Source organism: Elephantulus edwardii, unplaced genomic scaffold (genome assembly GCF_000299155.1).
Source record: "Elephantulus edwardii isolate Elephantulus edwardi_28Jun2011 unplaced genomic scaffold, EleEdw1.0 scaffold00108, whole genome shotgun sequence".
Lineage (NCBI taxonomy): Eukaryota > Metazoa > Chordata > Mammalia > Macroscelidea > Macroscelididae > Elephantulus > Elephantulus edwardii.
In genome coordinates this window covers 3,451,078-3,473,529 of record NW_006399858.1, presented here as the reverse complement: position 1 = coordinate 3,473,529, position 22,452 = coordinate 3,451,078, and positions in this window count along the sequence as shown.

Here is a 22,452-nt window from a genome sequence, read left to right as displayed (position 1 = left end):
ACACACACACACACACACACACACACACACTCCCCCTCTGCTATCCTCTATTTCCTGCTGTCTCCTGGCCCAGTTTCCAATGCTATCTACATCCCAGAAATGGACTAATGTGGTGTCCCATTCTCAAAATTTTCTAAAACATACTACCTTTGTTTTTAACCCTTGTCTAAAGACAAAAAAAAGGTTAAAACCCTCCATTTTCATTGGCTTTCTCTGTAATTGTAACTATCTGTGTCTATCTGTCCTCATACATTCCATCAGGTACTTAGTACAGGACTGTCTGATGTACAGTAAGAAGCCTTGGCTTGTCCTGGGACCAGCAGCATCTGCATCACGCGGGCACTCATGGGAAATGCATGGGCCCTGATCTCACTCTTTGCCGGCTCAGCCAGACTTCTGGAAGAGTCATCTTAGCTGGGTCTCTGACATGGTTTGGTTGCCTAATGGTAAAGAGTTGTACTGCCAACCAGCTGCTCTGGAAAAGTGATGGCAACCTCCTCCTGTGTAATACTATTGTCTCTGAAAACATGCTGTAGGGTCAGCTTTGAATCAGTTCTGACTTGATGGTATGTAGTAACAATAACTAGTTGATTCAGATGTCTATTCTGAACAATATTGATTCTGAACACTACTGTTGTAAAGAGCTCCAGACCTCGATTGACTCCCAATTTTGGTGTTCAAACATATATCACAACTGCAGACCAGAGTAAAACCAATTGGTTCCACATGGCACAGCTATGGTGAAGGGCTTCTGTGGTCTGTGTGAATTGCAGTTAAGAGTTGGGTAATCTTTATCTCAGGATCTTGCAAAGTTTCAGGGGATAAGCACCTCTAAATAAGACCAGCCTAGCCACATGCATAAGAGTCATTGAAAGGAAAAGCCTGTCAGGAACTTAATTAGGGTGTTTTAGATATCCTGGCTCTGCCTCTTGGCCCATGTGTTCTTCAGTTGCTCACATGTTCTCTGCTTCCTCATTTGCAATGAGAAAAAACCATCTAAGCCACAAAGCCATCCTAAGAAGCTGAGACTATGTGTCTTACATTCTAAAGCACTACACAAATATTAGAAGACTATTAGCAATACAATACTTTTTTCTCTTTAACATTAGCTTTATAATGATTACAAAGGCTTTGGATAATGAACTACCGCTGACATTAATGTCCTTTCCTGTTCTTTATGCTCCTGAAAAAAATCAAGGCATTTTAGTAAAGAGTTTTACTCTCTTTCTTTTCTTCTCTTTCCCTGTTTGGCTCTGGATTCACTGTATAAATAACCCACAGCACAATACCACCTGCTTGGAAGATGGCATGAAAGAGCCACTCTTATTCTATGCTCAATCACAGAACCAGTCCCTCACCCATATTTTAAGAAAGATAAGAGAGCTGCCAGGCTTAAGTGCCTTGTAAATATATTTCCTTTGCAGGCTTACAGAGCATGAAGAAATTGACAACCATGGATAGTCCTTTGTGGACTATGCCATGTCTTTCTGGTCTGGGGTAACTGAATGAGAAGTTTTGGGGTGATTAGATGGTTAAGATCAAAGAATTATGCATGTGTGAATGGAAACATCCAGCCCTACCTCTCACATTTCACCCTCCTCTCTACACGCCCCTCAGAAGCACCAGCTCATGGAGAACAGTATGTATCACAGAGCTAATGAAAATGCTTCTAACAGCCTCAGTAAAATGCAAAGAGAGACAGGTGAAATTAACTTTAAGAATATATTTTACTGAATCGAATAGAGCCGAACTATTTTCATTTCAATACGTGATCACTGTAACGATTATGAGCTAAATGTTTTACATTCTTATTTCTGAACTAAGTCTGAGAAATTTTACGTGTGTCACACTGAATTAAAGATACCAGTATGGAGCAGCCACATTGGAGTGTGTGACAGTTATATGTAGTTATGTGGCCCCTGCCTGACACAGTGTCAAGTTAAAGACCCATCATTTAAAAATACAAGCACAAGAACATAGATGGTCTTTTGGAAAACTTTGAAACTCACCAAGAATTTTTTTGAGCAGCCACCTTAGTTTAGTGTATGCCTTTCTCATCTCTCTTCTTCCAGAAAACCCTTATTCCACATCCCACCTCCATAGCACACAAATTAAAAGATTTATGCTCACACACTTACACCCACTCACACGCAAACACATTTTCACAGGGATGTTCTCTCTCTCTCTTTCTCTCTCTCTGTCTCTCTCTCTCTCTCTCTCTCTCACACACACACACACAGAGTGTTTCACTGTTTCACTGGATGGAGCACAATCACCTTGGCCAACTCCTTTCCTGTAACCTGTCAGATGCTGTTGCTTCTGTCCCTCTCAGCAGCATGAGACTTTTCTCCATCTTCTGAGTGGTAGGTTCAAATATGCCATTTATCCTGGATGATTGAAGATACTGCATTTGTACTAAAGTCTTCTGTTCTTTTTAAAAACAAGACCAGGGACAGGGGAACAAAATCTCCTTTCCTTAGGCTCAGAACTGTTTCAATTTGCTCTTCTCTTGATTTTTTTTTAAATATTGAAGAAAATTAATAGAAGAAGAGACTGCCCATCATCAGCCTTGACTTTGTATAAATAACAGACTCTGCTCAGCTTGGTAAGTCCAGACCTCCAGACTCCATGAATATAAATAATGTTCGTATTTGGGGGAAAATGCAAAAGCCCTAGGTAAGTTTGCTAAAATTTAAAGATTATTAAAAGTAAGTCACCTTGTGCTTGTTGCTGGATGTCACTGAGTAGGTTTTCACTCACAGCAAACTCAGGGGGTAGAATAATGCTTCCCCCGGGCTCAATGTCAAGAAGACAAAGATTTGCACCACTGGATCAACTGGCAGCATCATGATAGGTGGTGAAGAGATTGAGATTGTTAACAACTTTAGTCTGCTTGGCTCCACAATCAACACTCTTGGCACCAGTAGGAAGGAAATAAAAAAATGTATTGCGATGGCAAAGTCTGCTGTTAGGGACCTCTCCAGGGTACTTAAGAGCAATGGTGTCACTCTGGAAACGAAGGTGCATCTGATATAGGCTATGGTCTTTGCAATCACTTGTTATGCATCAGAGTAGGACAATGACTAGGAAGGATAGAAGGAGAATTGATGCCTTTGAGCTGTGGTGCTGGAGAAGAGTATTGAATGTACAATGGACTGCAAAGAAAACAAACAGATTCATCCTGGAGAAGGATAAACCAGGTTACTCCTTGGAGGCAAGGATTCTGGGGTTCATCTGACATACTTTGGACGTGTTGTAAGGAGATACAGGTCCTAGGAGAGGGACATCAAGCTTGGCACAGTGGAAGGCAGGCAGGTGCAAGAGGGGAAGGGCCTCTATGAGGTGGGTTGATTCAGTGGCTGGGGTAATCGGGATGGGTGTGTCAGAGGCAATGAGATTGTCACAGGATAGAGCAGGGTTTAGGGCTGTTGTACATAGGGTCACTATGAGTCACAAGCCACTCGACCACACATAACAACAACAACAACAACAACCTGGGCTGTTATAGGCTGCAGTCTTTATGAATGAGGGTCAGGCTGCCACTGCAGTTAAGCCAGCTGTTGCTTAACTGAAAGGTCTTTGATCCATATCCACTAGACGCTCTATGGGAGAGAAATGATGGTGTACTTCTGTAAAGATTTACAGCTTTGGAACCCAGTGAGGTAGTGCTGTGCTGTGCTGTGCTGTGCTGTGTTGTGTTGTGCTGTGCTGTCAGGTCACCAGGAGTCGGAGTTGCCCTCCCTCACTTCCTCCAAAAGAGACTGGCTTGTTCTTTTTGGCAGTCCATAAGATATTCAATACTCTTCTCCAGCACTGCAATTAAAAGACACTGGTTCTTCTTCTGAAAGCCTTATTCACTTCCAACTTTCAGATGCATAAGAAGAAACTGAAAATACCATGGTTTGCATTAGATGTACGCAACTCTTTAAATTGAAATATTGGCTTTTTCCATTTTCCCCATACCTATTCGACCTGTATATTGAAAAAGTAATCTTTCTCCATACATATTCAATCTGTATTTTGAGGAAATAACTTGAGAATCTGGACTGTCTAGAGAAGACTGTGACATCAGAAGTAGAGTAAGACTCACCAACAACCTGCAGATCACACATCCTTGTTTGCAGAAAGTGAAGATCTGAAGCTCTTACTGAAACATCAAAGACTACATGGGTTACATCTCAACATCAAGAAGACAAACAAGCAACATCATGATGGAGAAAAGATTAAAGTTGTCAACAATTTCATTTTATCTATATCCACTATTTACACCTATGTTGGTAGCAGTCAAGAAATCAAAAGACATGTTGCATTGGGGAATCTGCTGAAAACAGCCTGAAAACAATATGAACCTTTTAGAAAATTACTGCTGTTGTTAAAGACCACTGTACCAGTTTCAAAGTATAGTCCAAACTTGACCCTTTGTACAACAGAACATAATACTGCTCTATTCTAGATCATCTTCACAACCTTTGCTTTGTTTTAAATCATTATTGCAATAACTGTAAATTCATTTGTTGAAGATCTTTTTCCTTTTTTTTATTTTTTTAACTTTCTGTCCCTCTACTTATGAAGTATGTTGTTCTCCAGGGTCTGGTCCCTCCTGACCAGACATGTCCAGAATATGTGACACAAAGTATTGTCATCTTTGCTTCTAAGGAATGTTGTAGTCGTACTTTTTCCAAGGTAGATTTGTTTGTTCTTCTAAAGAGACAAAATATCTATGCTTATTTAATGTTCTTTGCCAACTCATAATTCAAAGTAATCAATTTTTTCTTCAGCCTTCATTATTCACTGCTCAATTTTTCTAGGCATATTAGACAATTTTTTAAAACTCAAATGGTTTGAATCAGAGACACTTTAAAAATCAAAGTGACTTCTTTGTTAACATTTTTTAAAAGTTACTATGCTTTAGTTTTACCAAAAAGTACATATAAATACACATGTTGTTTAAAGTTCTTAAAGATAGAAAGTGAATTAGTGGTAACTAAGAGGGAAGAAATAGAATTTTGTTGAGTCTCAGTTTGAGATGACCAACTTTAAATAGACGGAATGATACCACTGTGAATGTAATTCCTAACACTGAGTTGTACCCTCAAAGTGGCAAATTTTATGAAATAAAATATTTTTCTCACAATAAAACAAAAATTTGTTGTCTAGATGATATAGATTTGGGGGAAGGGAGCAAATCAGTGGAGTTTCTATGGGGACAAGATGATAACAATCTTCGGTGCCACCAGTATTGCTTCCCAATACTTCTTTACCAGGACCTGTGTCCAGGGAGCCCAGAACCAGAACCAAAGGCAATCAGTTGGTTCTGACTCACGGAGACACCTGTTCATGTTTGCAAAACTATAGATCTTAACAGCAGGAGACAGTCTAGGTTTCTTGTGAGGAGCTTGTAGGTTCAAACAATGGATATTTTGCTTAAAGCCAACAGTTAACATACTCCAGAAGAGATAGAGCCAATCTTGTGATAAGTCTTTTAATTTTCACCTTCAAATATACGTGCAGGACTTCCCATTAGGACCAAAGTACCTATGGATCAAAGGTAGGAGTGTGGCCAGAGTTTGCCATCAAACTGAAGCCAACTTATGATGACCCAGAAGTTTCAAGGTAGAGTTATCCCCCAGGATTTTCACGACTGTAATTTTTTTTGGAAGTAAATTCCCAGGTTTTCTTCCAAAGTGACCTTGAGTGAGTTTGAACATTCAATTTTGTGGTAACTTAGCTTTTACCAGTTTGACAGTGTTGGTCAATTTAGCTCTGCTGATTTGATAAAATTGGGTAAGATGTTACTATGCAGTGTGGTTGTAAATACACCTCCACTCATTCACAGCCTAGGAAAACAAGAGAGTCATTACATCTTAATGGGATAATTTCTTTTTTAGTTCTCTGAAGTAGAGTTGCTGCTTCAAAGACACCTCAGAACAGTACCTCTGGTTCCAGCTGGTGTGAGGATGGTGGCACTTCCAAAAGGACTTATAGCCTTATTCATGGACTGAATATTTTCAGATCGTAAATCAATTTTACTTCTTTTAAAACAGAGCTGAAAGCTGATCATACTAATCTGTTTAAAGGGGGGAAATTGTTTATGAAATCCTTTTGCTCTTATTTATCCTTTTACTTTTTTATTGTTCTATGCTGACTGTACTTTTAGAGGTTCCAACAAAGTTCAAAACCATCTGTTTATATACCAAATGCATTTGTTTTAGTTCATTTGCAGTTTGCAAAGTTCATTTGTATGTAAATATAAACACATACAACTACAAACATACAACTTAGAGTTCAGTGAAAATGAGGTTAGTTCTTTGTATCAATGAATAGCTGTTACATCATATGTTGCTGTTATTTTGCGGGAGATAACAGAGAGAGAGAGAGAGCGCGAGCGCAAGCGAGAGCGCGAGGCAGACTCACTTCAAAATAGAAGTAGCAACGTAAAATTATAAGCAAGTATTAAAATAAACCGAAACAAGTAATTGAAAACCCAACCAAAACAGAAAGGAAGCAAAGGAATAAAGGCACTGTGTAGAGAGGAGAGGGAGGTAGAGAGAGGAAGGAAATAGCAGTGGGCCCTGTTCCCACCACTACAGAATCTGCACGGGAAATTACTGTGCTTTGAGGAGAAGCAGCAATCAGCACCGATTGAAATATCCCTGAATGCAATTATAATGACACTGCTCTTCTCCATCTCGTGTCTGGCACGATAGGCCATCATCAGAAACGTGCACCTTCATGCAGGGTACACTTTCTAAAAACAGGAAGACCTCTGCATATAATCTCAGGACCAAAAGCCTTTCTGATGCATGAGGGATTTACACACAGCCAGCTTCAGGGCAGGAGAGCTGCGCAACCACATGGGGCCCTGAGCTCTGAGGGGCACTATGGAGCTCCCACATCAGGAGCTTCAGTGTCTTAGTAGTAAAGAATTATGCTGCTAACACAAGACGTACCCAGTTCAAACTCACCAGCTGCTCTGCAGGAGAAAGATAGGCAATCAACTCTCATGTGATTTACTGCCTCTGAAAACCCATTAGAGTATCAGCTATGAGGTGTTCTGACTTGATGGCACTCAACAACAACAACAACAGTGTTGCTTCACTGCTCTGCCCTCAAAGTATGGAAATAGAATGCCATACTAATTTTTTGAACACAGGGTTCTCCACTTCTTTGTATCCCAGACTCAAGAATTTATTTGCCAGATGTGTATGTACAAAATATAACTAACTAGAGTGTGTCAAACTGAAATATTTTCTTAGCTGCTCCATTGCCATGGAAGATGAATAGTAGAGGTGAAAGACATAACATCAAACAACATTCTCACATTGTATGAGGTAACTCTTACCCATACCTCTAGCTGATTCCAAGAGAACCATGATCAAGGCCTGAAGCAGTCTGTAGCCTTAGAGTTCAGCTTGGCATCAGGGGTGCACTAGGGATGCTCCTGAATCCTCTACTCATTGGATTGAGTTACACAGCATCCCAAGTCATGTCACATCAAGCATGACTTGATATGACGAGAGAGAACAGGACCTGGTGAAAACTAGAGCAGAATTGGAGGGAAGCATTCTTTTGTTTAAAATGCCAAGGAGGCAGTGAAACAAACCTGGGAGGCAAGAGGTGATCATAAAATAATTCTGCTAAATTATAGAGGATAGCTTGTGCCTCTCTAGGCCTCTTCATCCTGGGTATCAAGCACCATGGACTTGATGAAGCCACTTGGTAACGTCTTTGCAGGTTTTCAGTGCAATCTTCTCCTCTCACAGCAATGACGTGGGTCCACCCGTGACAGACAGCTGCTTAACAGAAACAGTGCACAGTGCTTAACAAAGGGTGTAGGATGGCAGATGACAACAGCTGATCTGTGTAAGAAGCCATCAGGAAATTTCCTTTCTATTAGTGAGAAGAAATTAAAGCTTTTAGAAAACTGCTTCTGTTAGTGATTTAGAGAGAACGGCAGGTGACTTGGCATTTATGATACAGTATACAAAACAGGATCTTATTTGATTTGGATGCTGTGAAGACATCAAGCTAATATCCTGTGAGATCTTATTTTCAGTAGTCTGTGCTGCCACTGGAACTGCTGATGGAAATTGGAGGAACAAGTACCAGTAGCAGCAGCACCTGAGAGACAGGGGAGGCAGAGAGAGACGAAGCAAATGAGAAGAGAGGAGAGTGTGTCCACCCCTGACCACTGTTCTTCCCATCAGAGCAGTAGAAGAAACCTGTATCCTACAACAGTCCAGTCCACCCCTCTCCACTCTCTTCCACACGTTGGGTGAAGCGTGAGAGCTACACACATATTGTTGTTGGTATTGTTAGGAGGTGTCATGGTTTTATCCGGGCACATTAGTAGGAAAGGTCAGTCCTTGGAAAAAGACATCATGCTGGAAAGGTGGAGATACAGAGAAAAAGAAAAAGACCTTCAATGTGAAGACTGACACAGTGACTGTAAGGGTGGGCTCGAGCATATCAGAGACCATGAGGATAGCACAGGAAAGGACATATGGTTCAGGTCTCTTGTTCATAGGGTTGACTTGCTGGTGCCATATTTCAATGAAAATCCAAATAAATCAAAATAATCCCAAAGACAATGTATTGACAGATAATCTTTTGGGGTGACTGAGTAATAACCTGCTTTTTATATGTTCAGACTCATCCTATGGTCAAAATAAGAATGAATGTTTTGCCAAACTTACATAGAGCATTAATCCATCATACTGCCATCCAATTTTGACTCATAAAGACCCTATAGGACCTTCTAAAAATTAAATCTCTATATGCATCAAAAACATTTTCCAACAAAATAAAAAGAAAACAAGCTGGCTGGGAGAAACATTTGACAATATAGTTTCAGACAAGGGTCTCATAGAAAAAGTTTACAGAGACTACAGGGCCTCCTCAAGTGAAAAAATGGTAACACAAATTACAAAATTGGCAAAAGACATGGAAAGACTTTTCACAGAGGAAGACATTCAGATGGCCAACAGACACATGAAAAAATGTTCAAAATCACTGGCAATAAGAGAGATGCAAATCAAAACCACAGTGAGATCCCATTGTGAATTACAATCTCATCCCAGTAGCAATGACAAAGTTTAACAGAACAGCAAGTAATAAATGTTGGAGAATATGTGGAGAGATGGGAACTCTTATACACTGTTGGTGGGATTGATGTTTCTTCAAAAAGCTGAACATAGAAATTCCATATGGCCTAGTTATTCCACTGATTAGAATAAACCCTGAGAAAATTAGAACTGAGGCACAAAAGGAGACTTGTACACACATGTTCATAGCAGCCTTTTCACAATAGCAAAGCATGGAAACAGCCCAAATGACCAACCACAATTGAATGGATTGAGATTCACACCACTGATCACCTCAGTCATTGATCCAGTGTTTAACCTATTGTGCCACCAGGGACCCACACATTGTTTTTACTGCTGTGTGTCATCAAGTCAGAACTGACCCACAGCTGACCCTCCAGCAGGTTTTTATAGGCAGTAAATTGCACGGGAGAATATTCTCCATCTTTCTCCCACAAAAATCATGTATTCAAACTATGTGCCTTCGTGATTGCAGTGCAGCTTTTTGCCATGATACCATCAAAACTCCTAGAGGGGCTACATAGAGCATGTTGTTATGTGCCATTGAGTTGACTCTGACTCATAGCAAACCTATCCACAGCAGCTCTGGACCCTGCTCTATCCTGAGCCAGTGTCATCATCTCTGACATACCAGCCCCCATTGCTCCAGTCACTGAGTCAATACATCTGCTCCAGGGTCTTCCTATCTTGTGCTGTCCCTTCACACTACCTAGCATTATGTCCTTCTCCAATGACTTGTCTCTCTTTGCAACATGCCCAAAGTATGTCAGATGGACTTTTCTAATCCTTGCTTCCAAGAAGCAGCATGGCTTCACCTTCTCCAGGATGGACCTGTTTATTCTCTTAGTAGTCCATAGTATATTCAATACTTTTCTTCAGCACCAAAATTCAAAGACATCGATTCTTCTTCTATCATTCTTAGTCATTTCCCAGTTTTCTGATGCATAGCAAGTTATTGGGAAGAACATGCCGTAGATCAGGTGTATCTTAGTCTCTAGACTGACATCTTTGCTATTCTGACAGAAGATTTTCCCAATGCAATTCATCTTTTGATTTCCTGGCTGCTGGTACCAAGAGTGCTGACTGTGGAACCAAGGAAGCCGAAGCTGTTAACTATCTTAATCTCTTCATCATCTATCATTATGCTGCCAATTGAACCAGTGGTGAGAATCTTTGTCTTCTTAATATTGAGCTTCAATCCATATTTAAGGCTGCAGTCCTTGACCTTCTGCAACAAATACTTCAGGTCATCTTCAGTCTTGGCAAGCAAGGTTGTGCCTTTAGTATAATACAAGTTGTTGATGAGTATTTCTCCCATCCCAAGCCTCGTTCTTCGTCATAGATCCCAGCCTCTCAGATGTTCTGATATAGATTCAATCCACATATAGATTGAAAAGTTATGGAGATAGGATGACTCCCCAGCATACACCTTTCCTGATTTTTTTTAAATAAAATTTTTATTTCATACTGGTTTTCAACTATGCAGTGTTTCCTTGCTTTGTTCTGATGACTACCTCCTTGACTAAGTATAGGTTTCACATAAGCACAATTCAAGTGTTCTGAGGTTCCCACTTTTCATTGTGATCCACACAGTCACATGTCTTTGCATAGTCAATGAAACACCGATAGACATTCCTCTGGTACTCTGTTTTCAGTTAAGGTCCATTTAACTTTGACTATAATGTCACTAGTGCCATGGCCTCTTCTCAGCCTAGCCTGCACATTGGGCAGTTCTCTGTTGATGTGCTGTTCCAGTAGTTTTTGGATAATTTTCAACAGGATCTTGCTTGTGACCTTGCTTGCGTGTGATATTATTAGATAATTTCCACACTCTGCTGGATCATCATTCTTTTTTTATTTTTTGTTTTGTTTTTGTTTTTCAATCATCTTTCTTTGAAATGGTAATAAATATGGATCTCTTCATCAGTAGGCCAGGTGACTGTCCTCCAGATTTCTTGGCACAAGCTGGTTAGTGCATTCAGGGCAGCTTCTGTTTGTTGAAATATGTCAATTGGTATGCCATCAATTCCTGGGGCCTTGTTTTTTTGCCAATTCCTTCAAAGTATCTTGAACTTCCTCCTTCATCACCATAACCTCTTGACCATATGTTGTTTCATTAAATTCTTCTGTGTCAGCTAGTTCTTTATGGTCTAGTGACTCTGTGTATGCCTTCTATCTTCTTTTGATGCTTCCAGGGTCATTCAGCATTCTACCCACAGCATCCTAAAGTATTGAAATTCAAAGCTTAAATTAGTTTTTCAGTTCCTTCAACTTAAGAAATGATAAGCAAGTTCATCCCTTTTGATTTTCCAACTCCAGCTTTTTTCACATTTCAGAATATTTTGCTTTTTCTTTCCATATTGCCCTTTGAAATCTTCTGTTCAGCTCCTTGTGATGGAGAGCATACAAATATTTAAAATTTTTTTTTCCTTTTGTTTTTCCCTCATGACACAAGACCTTCTAGATCCTTGAAGTCAAATAAACTAATTCAACTCATAAGTAACTTTGACAGTGTAGCTGAGAGAATAAATGTGCCACTATTAGCCTAGCATTAAGTTGTAAATACCCACCCTATTAAGTTGCTGACCCTCCAGCAGGTTTTCAGAATCAGTTAATTGCATGGGAGGAGATTGTCCATCCTTCTTCTGTTCACCTTCATATACTGGGTGACTAAAGTTCAAATTCATTGCCTAAGTTGCCTTGGAGTTGATAATGACTCATGGTGACACTCCATGGGTTTTCTGAGGCTGCTGATAACAATGGGAGGAGGTGGTTCATCTTTCTGCTGTAGGACCATGGTGGACTTAACCCACCAGAGATGCATAACCTTTAAATTAGAAGCATTACTAGCTACAGACCACACCTCTAGAGCTTCCTTAATGTATCAAAAGGAGGTCTTAAATTACTAAATGTCATCACAAATTTTGAAGTTTATTGGCACTACATCATTCCAATGAAATTTAAGAGAAGTTAGACTGCCTTCAAACATTTTAAATTTCATTTGAAAATGGAATATGTCTTGCTTTCCTTGTCACAGGAAGTTCAACACAGGGTAATTTAGGGAGAATGGATGGGCCACTTGGTATTGGAGTCAAACGAACTTGTTTACTTGCATGTGCCTTTGGAAAAAGAATTTAACTAACTCAGCTCCTTTTTTCCATTGGCAGAACAGAAAATTCTCAAGGGTCATGTAAGGATTAGAAATAACATGTATAATTTATAGTATGAAATATGGCTGGTACCTGACAAATGGTAGTTGTGTTAGCAGCTGCTGGGTCAGCATTCGAATCATGGTGAACCATGCACAGTGGAACAAAATGCTTATCAATCTGTGTTGTTGTTGTTGTTGTGTGCTGTTGAGTTTACTCCAACTCATAGCAACTCTATAAATAAACATAGCTCTGAACCTTCCCCTATCCTGAGCCAACCTCACCGTTTCTAACCCACCTGAGACCATTACTACAATCACTATGTCAATTCACCTCATCTAGGGTCTTCTTCTCCTGCACTGACCCTCTACCCATCCATGCATGATGTCTTTCTCCAATAACTGGCCCTATTAGCAACATGCCCAAAGCATGAGACAGAGTTTCAAAATGTTCTCCTCCAAGGGGCAACCTGGTTTTACCCTCTCCAAGACAGACTTGTTTGTTCTCTTTACAGTCCATGCACCGCAACTCAAAGGCATCAATTCTTCTTCTGTAATCCTTAGTCACTGTCCAGCTCTCAGGCACACAGCAAGCAATTGAGGAGACAGTTTAGTCTCTACACTGCACCTTAGTCTACTGTGCCCCTTAATCTCTACATTGGCTTCGTCTGTACTATTCCCTAATCAGCAGGGGATATAGTAAGTCACAGGGTTTTCGTTGGTTAATTTCTAGAAGTAGATATCTAGGCCTTTCTACTTTATCTTAGTCTGGAAGTACCCGAGACTTGATCAGCATCATAGCAACATACAGGCCCCCATGGACAGGTTAATACTGGTTACACGTTAGGTCATTGACAAGAAATTGAACACTGACTGAGGTCCTGAATGAAAGGTGAGAGTTTTACCACAGAACTACCAGTGCCTCATACAAAAATTGTAATTATTCTTTTATTGTCATTATCTTCATCATCCCAATATGCCTGTTCTGGTCACTCGTATAAAATCTGAGCTACTCTAGCTAGTATTTCCAAAGACTAGTCTAAAATAGGATTGATACAAGGAGTATATGCAATATATTAGTGGTGTCATTTTTATCTAACGTATTTCCATTAGGGAAGAGGGGCTGAGGCAGCTGTATGCCTGCCTGGCACACGGGTTCACTTAAGCTAAGTGCTAATGCACTGACATTGGCAGCAGGAGTGGTGGACCCGCCAACCTTGTGGGGTTTCTGAAATGGAGTGCTGGTATGGGGGGAATTAAGATCGAGACAAGGATGCAAATAACCTTACAGCCAGCATTGTGGCTACTCTTGGGCACTTGGTTTATTTTTAGTTCAAAGTTGGCCTGAAAGGCAATAGGAAAATGACTTAATGGCACCTGCACAGCCTGAAGTTCTCTTCTTGCCTTTTCACCTGGTGAGAGCTCTGGACAAACTCTCAACTTGCTTAGCAGCAAGCCTCGCCAGGGAGCACCATGCTGGACCAGGATGCCCACAGGAAGCCAGTGCCCTGTGTGGGAGCCGGCACACCTTGGTTTTCTTTCTTTCCCCCCTTTCTCTCACTGAGATTCCAGGCTGCCCGTGACCCTTGGAGGAAGCCCTCATTAAACCATCCTGTGCTTGGATCATTGGGAGACAAGTCAGAAGAAATAACAAGGGTGGTGACGAAAGATTTGGGCTGGCACTCATGTGGGGAGAGTAAAGAAGAGGATGAAGTAGGTGGTGAGGAATGACCGAGAGCTGTTGAACGATGCTCTTTATGTGTACCTGCTGTGACCATGCAGAGAATGAGAAGCAGTTACATGTTGTCTCTAAGAAGAAAAGAACAATGCTAGGTAAAGACTTTTAAGGCCATCTCTTTGGATTCACTCCTCATCTGTGAGTTCTTCTCCCACATCATGATGCTAAGTTACCTGTATACACAGAAGTGCAAAAGAAAACAGTCTCCTCACTGAACTTCTTTCTGACAATTGGGTGGAGAGTTGAGCAGAGTTAGGTTCCAGGCAATCTCTAAACTCTCTCCTTGCGCCTCTGAAACAGATTCATTCCTACCATCATGACTGTAGCCTTACCTTTACATGCCCAATGGAGAACTATGAGGGAGGAAAAATGTGTATGAATGAATAAATGAAAAACCAATCTCTTTGTGAATTTTTACTAAAAGCACAAAACAAAAATAAAAACAAAAAACCTTGACACACACACCCCCACACCCACACACCCACACCCACCCAGCCCTTCCCTGATTTTAAACTATCCCTTGTTTCTAACTATTGCTTCTTGGTCTATGTTCTGCATTTTATAATTAATTATCTGGAATCTCATTCTTCTCAATGTTATAGTTTATTATAATTCACACAGTCAAATGTTTTTGCAAGTCCATAAAACAAAAGTTTTTGTTTTGTTTTATTTTTTAAAGAACAAAGCAAAATGGAATCATGCTAAACTTTACAAAGAGTAACGGGATAATATAAAAATCTATCACTGAAACACATTATTTTTTTAATTTATTATTTAATTATTTTTAATCGGTTTTTAATTGGTTTACAAAGTTTATATACATTGTGTTTCCCAATATTCATTCACGTTGTGTTTCATACAATCATTCTCATGTATTATGTTTTATAAAATTAATCACCATTGTACCTTACCCATCATTATCCTGTCTTTTTGCTGGATCCTTTCCATTTGTTTCTCTCACTACCTCCATCCACCAAGCTGTGCAGCCCTGTGGTTTCACCCCTAGAATGTATATGAATGATTATATGGAACATAATGTTATAAAACACAATGTATATAAATGAAACATAATATAAAGGAATTCTATGAAAACCAATAAAAAAAATAAAAACAAAACAAAACATTATACCCATCATTCATAAAGTTTGCTCCTCTCTGATTTTAAAACTTTGCTCCTTTCTCATTAAAAAAATTATATCACTGAAATAAAATTTCTACACTGATTTAATATCAACTCTGCCATGAGTCTGCTCCGTTTGTTTCCATTTGTATTTGTGGAAGCCATCATGGTCAAGCTTGAATACAGTCACTCAGTGCCATAATATCTGTCACCTGAACTGTCTTCCAATACCTTGTTGCTGTTGTTATGTGCCATCGAGTCACCTGCAACTCACAGCAACCCTGAGTACAACACCCCTAAATCATGCTCTATCCTATGCTAATCTTACTGTCCTGACACATCCACCCGTTACTCTAGTCACTGAATCAACGCATCTTATCGAGGAACTTCCTCTCCTGTGTTGTCCCTCCACCCTCTCAAATATGATATCCCTCTCCAAGGATGGGTCCTTCATTGCAACATGTCCAAAGTATGTCAGACGAAGCTTCACAATCTTTGCCTCCAAGGAGCAGCTGGTTTCACCCTCTCTAGGATGAACTTGTTTGTTCTCCTAACAGTTCTTAGTATTTTCAATACTCTTCTCCAACACCACAGCTCAAAGGCATCAATTCTCTTTCTATCATCCCAAGTCATTGTCCAGTTTCTGATGCATAGCAAGTGATTACAAAGACCACGGGCTGTATCAGGACACTTTAGTCTCTAGGCTGACATCATTGCTTTTCAGTACTTTGCAGAGGTCTCTGACAGCAGACTTTCCCAGAGACCTTCGATAGTTTAGCAGGGCAAAAATCTATGTTAAGACTGAGTTAATGTTACTGATGGCAAAATTAGACTATTCAGATTTTCAGTTCTTACAGCTATAGCAGATTTTTAGGAACTGATCTTTGGGTAATAAATTGTAACTGCTACCTTTCCCATCCTAATTAGTGGACAGAAAGAATAAGGCCAGCTTCAAGGCCCATTCCAGCTCATTTTCCTTGTTGGGGCATTTTTTTCATATAGTTATTAATGTCATATCCTATAAATCAAAGTGACAGGTTCTAAGCCTTTAAATAGAGTTAGAATAAAATGGTAGAATGAGTAAAATTTATTTTGTGCCTTCACATTCATTGCAGGCAACTATTTTCCCCTTCTTCGCTCCCATCTTTTGTTCAGCCAAGTTGAATAAACACATGGAATCCTGTGATATAGAAATCTAATCAACAATGGTCACTCTATTTGCATTTACTTTAAAGAACAGCATAAACATAGTCACTGAGTTGGGTCTGATTGTATCATTTATCTGGTTTGGATTCTTCACCTTATGACGAAATATTATTTCACAGATGTTGGAGAGATACCCAGAACAAAATTCATTTTTCAGAAACCTGAGGAAAACAGTGGTAGCATTTGATTCCATGTCTTTGTTCAAGATGTTTATAAAATGGCCTCGTTCAAATGTACAGTGTTTAAGAGAGAGAGAGAAAAGGCCACAGAATTAGATACTGAAGGGTATTATTCTCCACATGAGGAACTTTTCACCTGATACTGCAGCTTTTGGGGGACAATGGAAACTTTCTAAGTTTTTGTAATTTTATTACATATATAACACTAATGATAGATGGACAATGGACTGGATTAGGGTAATACTGTAGGAGGAATATGAGTGGTTATCTATTGAAAAATAACAGAAAAATTATAAAGTCCTAAAGTAAAACATTAAAATTTGGAAAAGATATAGAAAACATTTTTCTAATATTGTGTATTTATGCATTGTACAAGGGAGTACCTAAGGATAATCAAATTTTCTACCTTGCTATACAAGTGTGTATGTCTTAGAAACGAAGTTTCTCCTTGGAGGCCAGGATTTTGAAGCTCTGTTGCACATTCTTTGGGCATGTTACCAGGATGGACTGGCACTTAGAGATGGACACCATGCTTGGAAGGATGGAGGGATAGCACAGGAGAGGAAAATTTCAGATGAGATGGATTGATACAGTAACTGGGGTAATGTGTATTGGAGTCCATGAGACTGGCTCAGGACAGGGGAGGGTTCAGAGCTGTTGTACATAGGGTTGCTATGTGTCACACACACTTGATGACACATAAGAACAACAACAACCTACACGTGTGTGAAGTATAGACAATATCTGTGAAGATTGGATAATATAAATGAGTTGCTAAAATTCAGTAAAGAAGGGGAAAAATCCTGTCTTGATGATTCTAAGCTCTATCTCACTTTAAGACTTTGAAAGATATTTGAAGAAATAATCACACCAAGAGTTTGCAACATTTTATGAGAAAACAAGCTCCTGCATTGCAACCACAACAGTTTAATGAAGACCATATTGCTCTAGCACATCTCATCTCCTGAGCTGAAGGAACAGGACAACATAGTAAGTAGAAGTGGACTATAGTGTGAACTTTGATTCTCATTCCTTTTTATATGACATTCTTAGTAACAAGTAAGGAGTGGTAAGCCAACTTCAAGATTACACTTCAAATAGCTATAAAGAAGCCAAACAAGAGGTGAAAAGATGAATCCCCCTTTGGTCAACCTAGTGAGTATTGTTCCTAGTGTCTAGGGAGCTCTGATGGCCTAGTGGTCAGAAGCTGTGCTGTAATTCCAAAGGCATGTAGCTCAAACCCACCAACTGCTCCACTGAGTAAGATGAACAATTGACTAGTGTGTGATTTACTGCCTCTGAAAACCCACTGCAGGATCAGCTATATCTCAGTTCTGACTTGATGTCAAACAACAACAACAACAGTGGCTTCTGAGGAGAATGGAGTTCCTGAGTGGTACAAACAGTTAATGATCTTGTCTTCTAGTAGGAGATTCAAGTTCACCCCCAGGTTCTTCAGAAGAAAAACCTGCAACCTGTTTCCCAAAAATCAATCCACCGAAAACTCTAGAACGCAGCTGTCCTCTGACACTCACCAAGCCATCATGAGTCTGAATCAGCTCACCAGCAATTGGCCTTTGAGGGAGGAGAACAACCAACTGCTGCTTCTTCATTTGGAAGAAGTTGCTAATACAATTATGGTTTAATGATAAGGAGTGAAGATAATGTGTCTCATGCTCAAAAAGTATTTGAAATTTTTAAAAAGAGTCTACATATAAAATGAAAAAGTGAAAATTTCTGATACAATATGTTGAGAAAGAGATGAGGCCATGTGAAAACTGTCATTAATATACAAGAGTTTATGATTCATATGTGTAGAGGAGTTGGATGCATTCCTTAACTTACCTCATAATCTATCAACTCATCAGCCTTTTAACCTTTAAGTTTAAAATGAGCTTATAATGTTGGAAACAGCACTACATGAGTTACCTGAGAATACTTGAGAATGAAGGAGAACAAGTTTATTTGTTCTCCTTATCTTTAAGAATAATAACATATTCTGAGCACAGAATAAGAGTTGAATACTGGATTTAGGATTAATTGAAAGTACAAATACAGCAATCAACATGGTAGGAATGACTCAAAGGAGATACAGAAGCCTAACATTAAAAAAAAAAAAAATCCCATGATATCTGAATTCGACCATTAGAAAAAGGTTGATTGACAATATTGATTAACTCTAATATGCATGAGCTATCATATACACTTTCTTAAAAACCGTCATCAAATTCACTGTTATCATTACCCTGCAATGAAAGAAGTGGGACTGAGAGAGATTGAATTATTTACCAACATCACAGTTAATAATGGAATCAGTGTTCAAAACTACATTTTTCAGCTTCACTAGAAGGCCAGTCCTTTGAGTTAAATTTCCATATACCCCTGGGAAACCTGGCATAGCTAATGGTGGATAATCATTTGCATCTTTGTGGAATGGATATTACAATGAAAGTGACAACAATTGAAAAAAAATTGAAATGGTATTATCTTCAAATGAACATAGGATGTAATTCAGAAAAGTAAAAGCTGCATAGACAGCCGCTATCTCTTTAAAATTTTTTTCTTGACTGAGTATTGACTTCTGTGATAGGTTAGATCATCAAAACTATTTGTATTCCAGCTAACTAGGAAGAACAAAATAAACCTCCTTCCCTAGAACACATTCCTGCATAAAAACAAATAAAACCTTGGAAATCAGTCTTGCACTTTCAAGGTAAGGAGTTCAAAATAGTCCAGAGTGTTGCATTGTTATAAACAGAGCTCTCTAGATGTTTCTGAACCACGTTAAATTTTGGGAACCAAGTAAAATTCTGCTAAAGATTACCCAGAAACAACTGCAACAGTACATTGACAGAGAACTACCAGAAATACAAGCTGGGCTTATAAGAGGCCATGGTATTAGAGACATTATCACTAATGTCAAATGGATCTTGGCAGAAAACAAAGAGTAGCAGAGGTATATCTATCTGTGTTTCATTGACTATGAAAGGCATTTGACTATATGAAAGGCATTTGATTCAACAAATTGTGGTTAATCTTGAGTAGAATGGAATCCCCAAACACTTGATTGTTTTTATACAAATCCTATACTTGGACCAGGAGGCAGTCCTTAGAACAGAACAGGAAATACTGCATAGTTCAAAATCAGGAAAGAAGTGTGTCAGGGATGTGACCTGTCTCCATACCTTTTCAATCTATATGCAGAACAGATCATTTGGAGGCTGGGCTTTATGAGGAGAAATGTGGCATCAGGAATAGAGGAAGACTCATTATCAACCCACCATATACAGATGAAAACAACCTTGCTTGCTGAAACTGAGGAGGACCTGAATGTTGACTGTAGCCTTCAATATGGATTGAAGCTCAACATCAAGAAGACAAAGATTCTCACCACTGGGCCAATTGTGATAGATGGAGTAGAGAATGAGGTTGTTAACAATTGCACCTTGCTAGGCTACACAATCAACATTCTTGGCACCAGCAGTCAGAAAATCAAAAGGTGAATTGCTTTAGGTAAATCTACTGTCAGGGACCTTTCCAGAGTACTGAGAAGCAACAAAGTTAGTCTAGAGACTAAGGTGCACCTAATCCGGACTATGGTCTTCCCAATTCCTTGTTATGCATCAGAGAGCTGGACAATGACTAAGGATGACAAAAGAATTGATGCCTTTGCGTTGTGGTGTGGAGAAGAATCTGGAACACACCATGAACTGCCAAGAAAACAAATAGGTCTGTCTTGAGAGGGTGAAACCAAGTTTTTCCTTGGAGGCTAGGGTTTCAAAGCTCCATATCACATACTTCGGGCATGTGACCAGGAGGGACTGATCCTTGGAGAAGGACATCATGCTCATAAGGGTGGAGGGACAGAGTAGGAGAGGAAGACCCTGCATGAGATGGATTGATACAGTAACGATGGCTGTTATACATAGGGTCACTATGAGTCACAGGCAACTTGATGGCACAACAACAACAACTACAATCTCAAAGGCAATGTTCTTCTGCTCCTCACAGAGTTTTCCAGGACTCTTTATTTCAGAAGTAGGTAGTCTGTCCTGCTTCCCAGCCTGTCTTATTTGGGAGCTGTGCTGAAAGCTGTTCACCGTGGGAGATCCTGCTGCTATTGGAAATACTGGCAGCACAGCTTGCAGTAACGCAGCAACACACAGGCCACCACAGTGTGACAAACCCACAGCACATGGTGGGTCAGTTATAGAAAAGACATGTGCTTGTGTCCATTCGAGGAAAAAAGCTGATCTATCAGAATATAGAAATTACCTAACATTATCATTAATATTATGTACATGTAAAATATTTTTCAGATCATTTCAAAAAAGCTGGAACTGGATTTAGAAGAGACCATGAAGCAAAAGGTACCATTGTTGATGTCAGACAGATGGTGGACAAAAGCAAGGAAATAAGAAAGATGTTCACTTAATCAATTGTGTGAATCATAATAAATTATAGATAACATTGAGATGAATACAAATTCTAAAATACTTGTGTCCATACAGAACTTGCACAGAGGTAATAAAAAAAACCTTTCAAATAAAAGAAGGAGCTTCCACTCTATAGTTGAAATCAGGGAAAGCTTACGTATTAAAATTGCATCATTTAACCACATCTATTCAAGGAGCCTTGGTGGCATAGTATGTAATATGCCAAGCTGCAAACAAAAAGGTCAAGGGTTCAAATCCAGCAGTAACTCTAAGGAAGATGATTAGTGGTGTTCTCTTGTAAGGAACTGCAAACTCAGAAACCTACTGGAGGAGGGTTCCTTACTGTGAGGTGACCTGAAAGCAGTGAGTACTGAGGCTATATGATGAGAAAATTCAAGAAGCTCAAGTGATGAGGAAGAAATGTGGTAGCAGGTTTGGAGGAAGACTTAGCAACCTGAGATGGCACAACGTGGCCTGCAGAAAATGAAGACAGCATGGAGCCCTTACTGATGAAGCTCAAGACGGCAATCTTCAGTATGGATTACACAGCAACATAAAACGAACATCCTCACAGCTGGTTCAGTAAATAGTATTATGGTCAAGAGAGAAAATATCAAAGTGGTCAAGGATTTCAAGTTACTTGAAACTAAAATCAGTGTTACTAAAGAAGTCTAAATTGTATTGAGGACAGAGGCAAAAAACAAACTCAAAACTTCACTGGCGTCAAGTCAGTTCCAATGCACAGGGACCCTCTGCTGGGCTCCCGTTTCTCCCACAGAGCCACTGATGAATCAAAACCACTGCAGAAGCGTGGCCTCTGGATGAGCTGTAAACATGCTACTAACTTGTGACCACGGTTTCCAGGCAAACAGCAAGACTCCAGGAATTGATGGGCTACTATCTCAGGAGTTTCAACAAATAGAGACAGTCCCTGAGCCACTCACTGATCTGGCCAACCTACTGGAAGAGATCCATATCTGTACTCATTTCAAAAAGTGTCATCCAACAGAATACTCCAACAGAAAAGGTCAAACAATATCAGTAATACCATACAGAAGGAAAATTTTTGCTGAAGATTGTGTTAAAATGTTGGAGCAGTACATCAACAAGGAACTGCTAGAAATTCAAGCTGGATTCGGAAAGGATCATCGAACAGGGAGTATCATTTCTGTTGTCAGTGAGATGGATCTGGACTGAAAACAGGATATCGGGAAGATGTTTACTTATGCTTTATATCCATTATGTATAACATTGAGAAGAATAGAGATTGCAGCTTAATTGTGCTTGTGCAGAATCAGTAAATACAAGAAGCAGCAGTCATTTGAACAGACAAAGGGATATATTGAATAGTTTAAAAATCAGGAAAAGTGTGCATCAAAGCTGAGTATTTTTATAACTCTTCAATGTGTATGTTGTTGTTTGTTCTTATGTGCTGTCAAGTCACTCGCAACTCATAGCGACCCTATGTACAAGAGCCTTAAACCCTGCTCTATCCTGTGCCAACCTCACCGTCTCCGACAC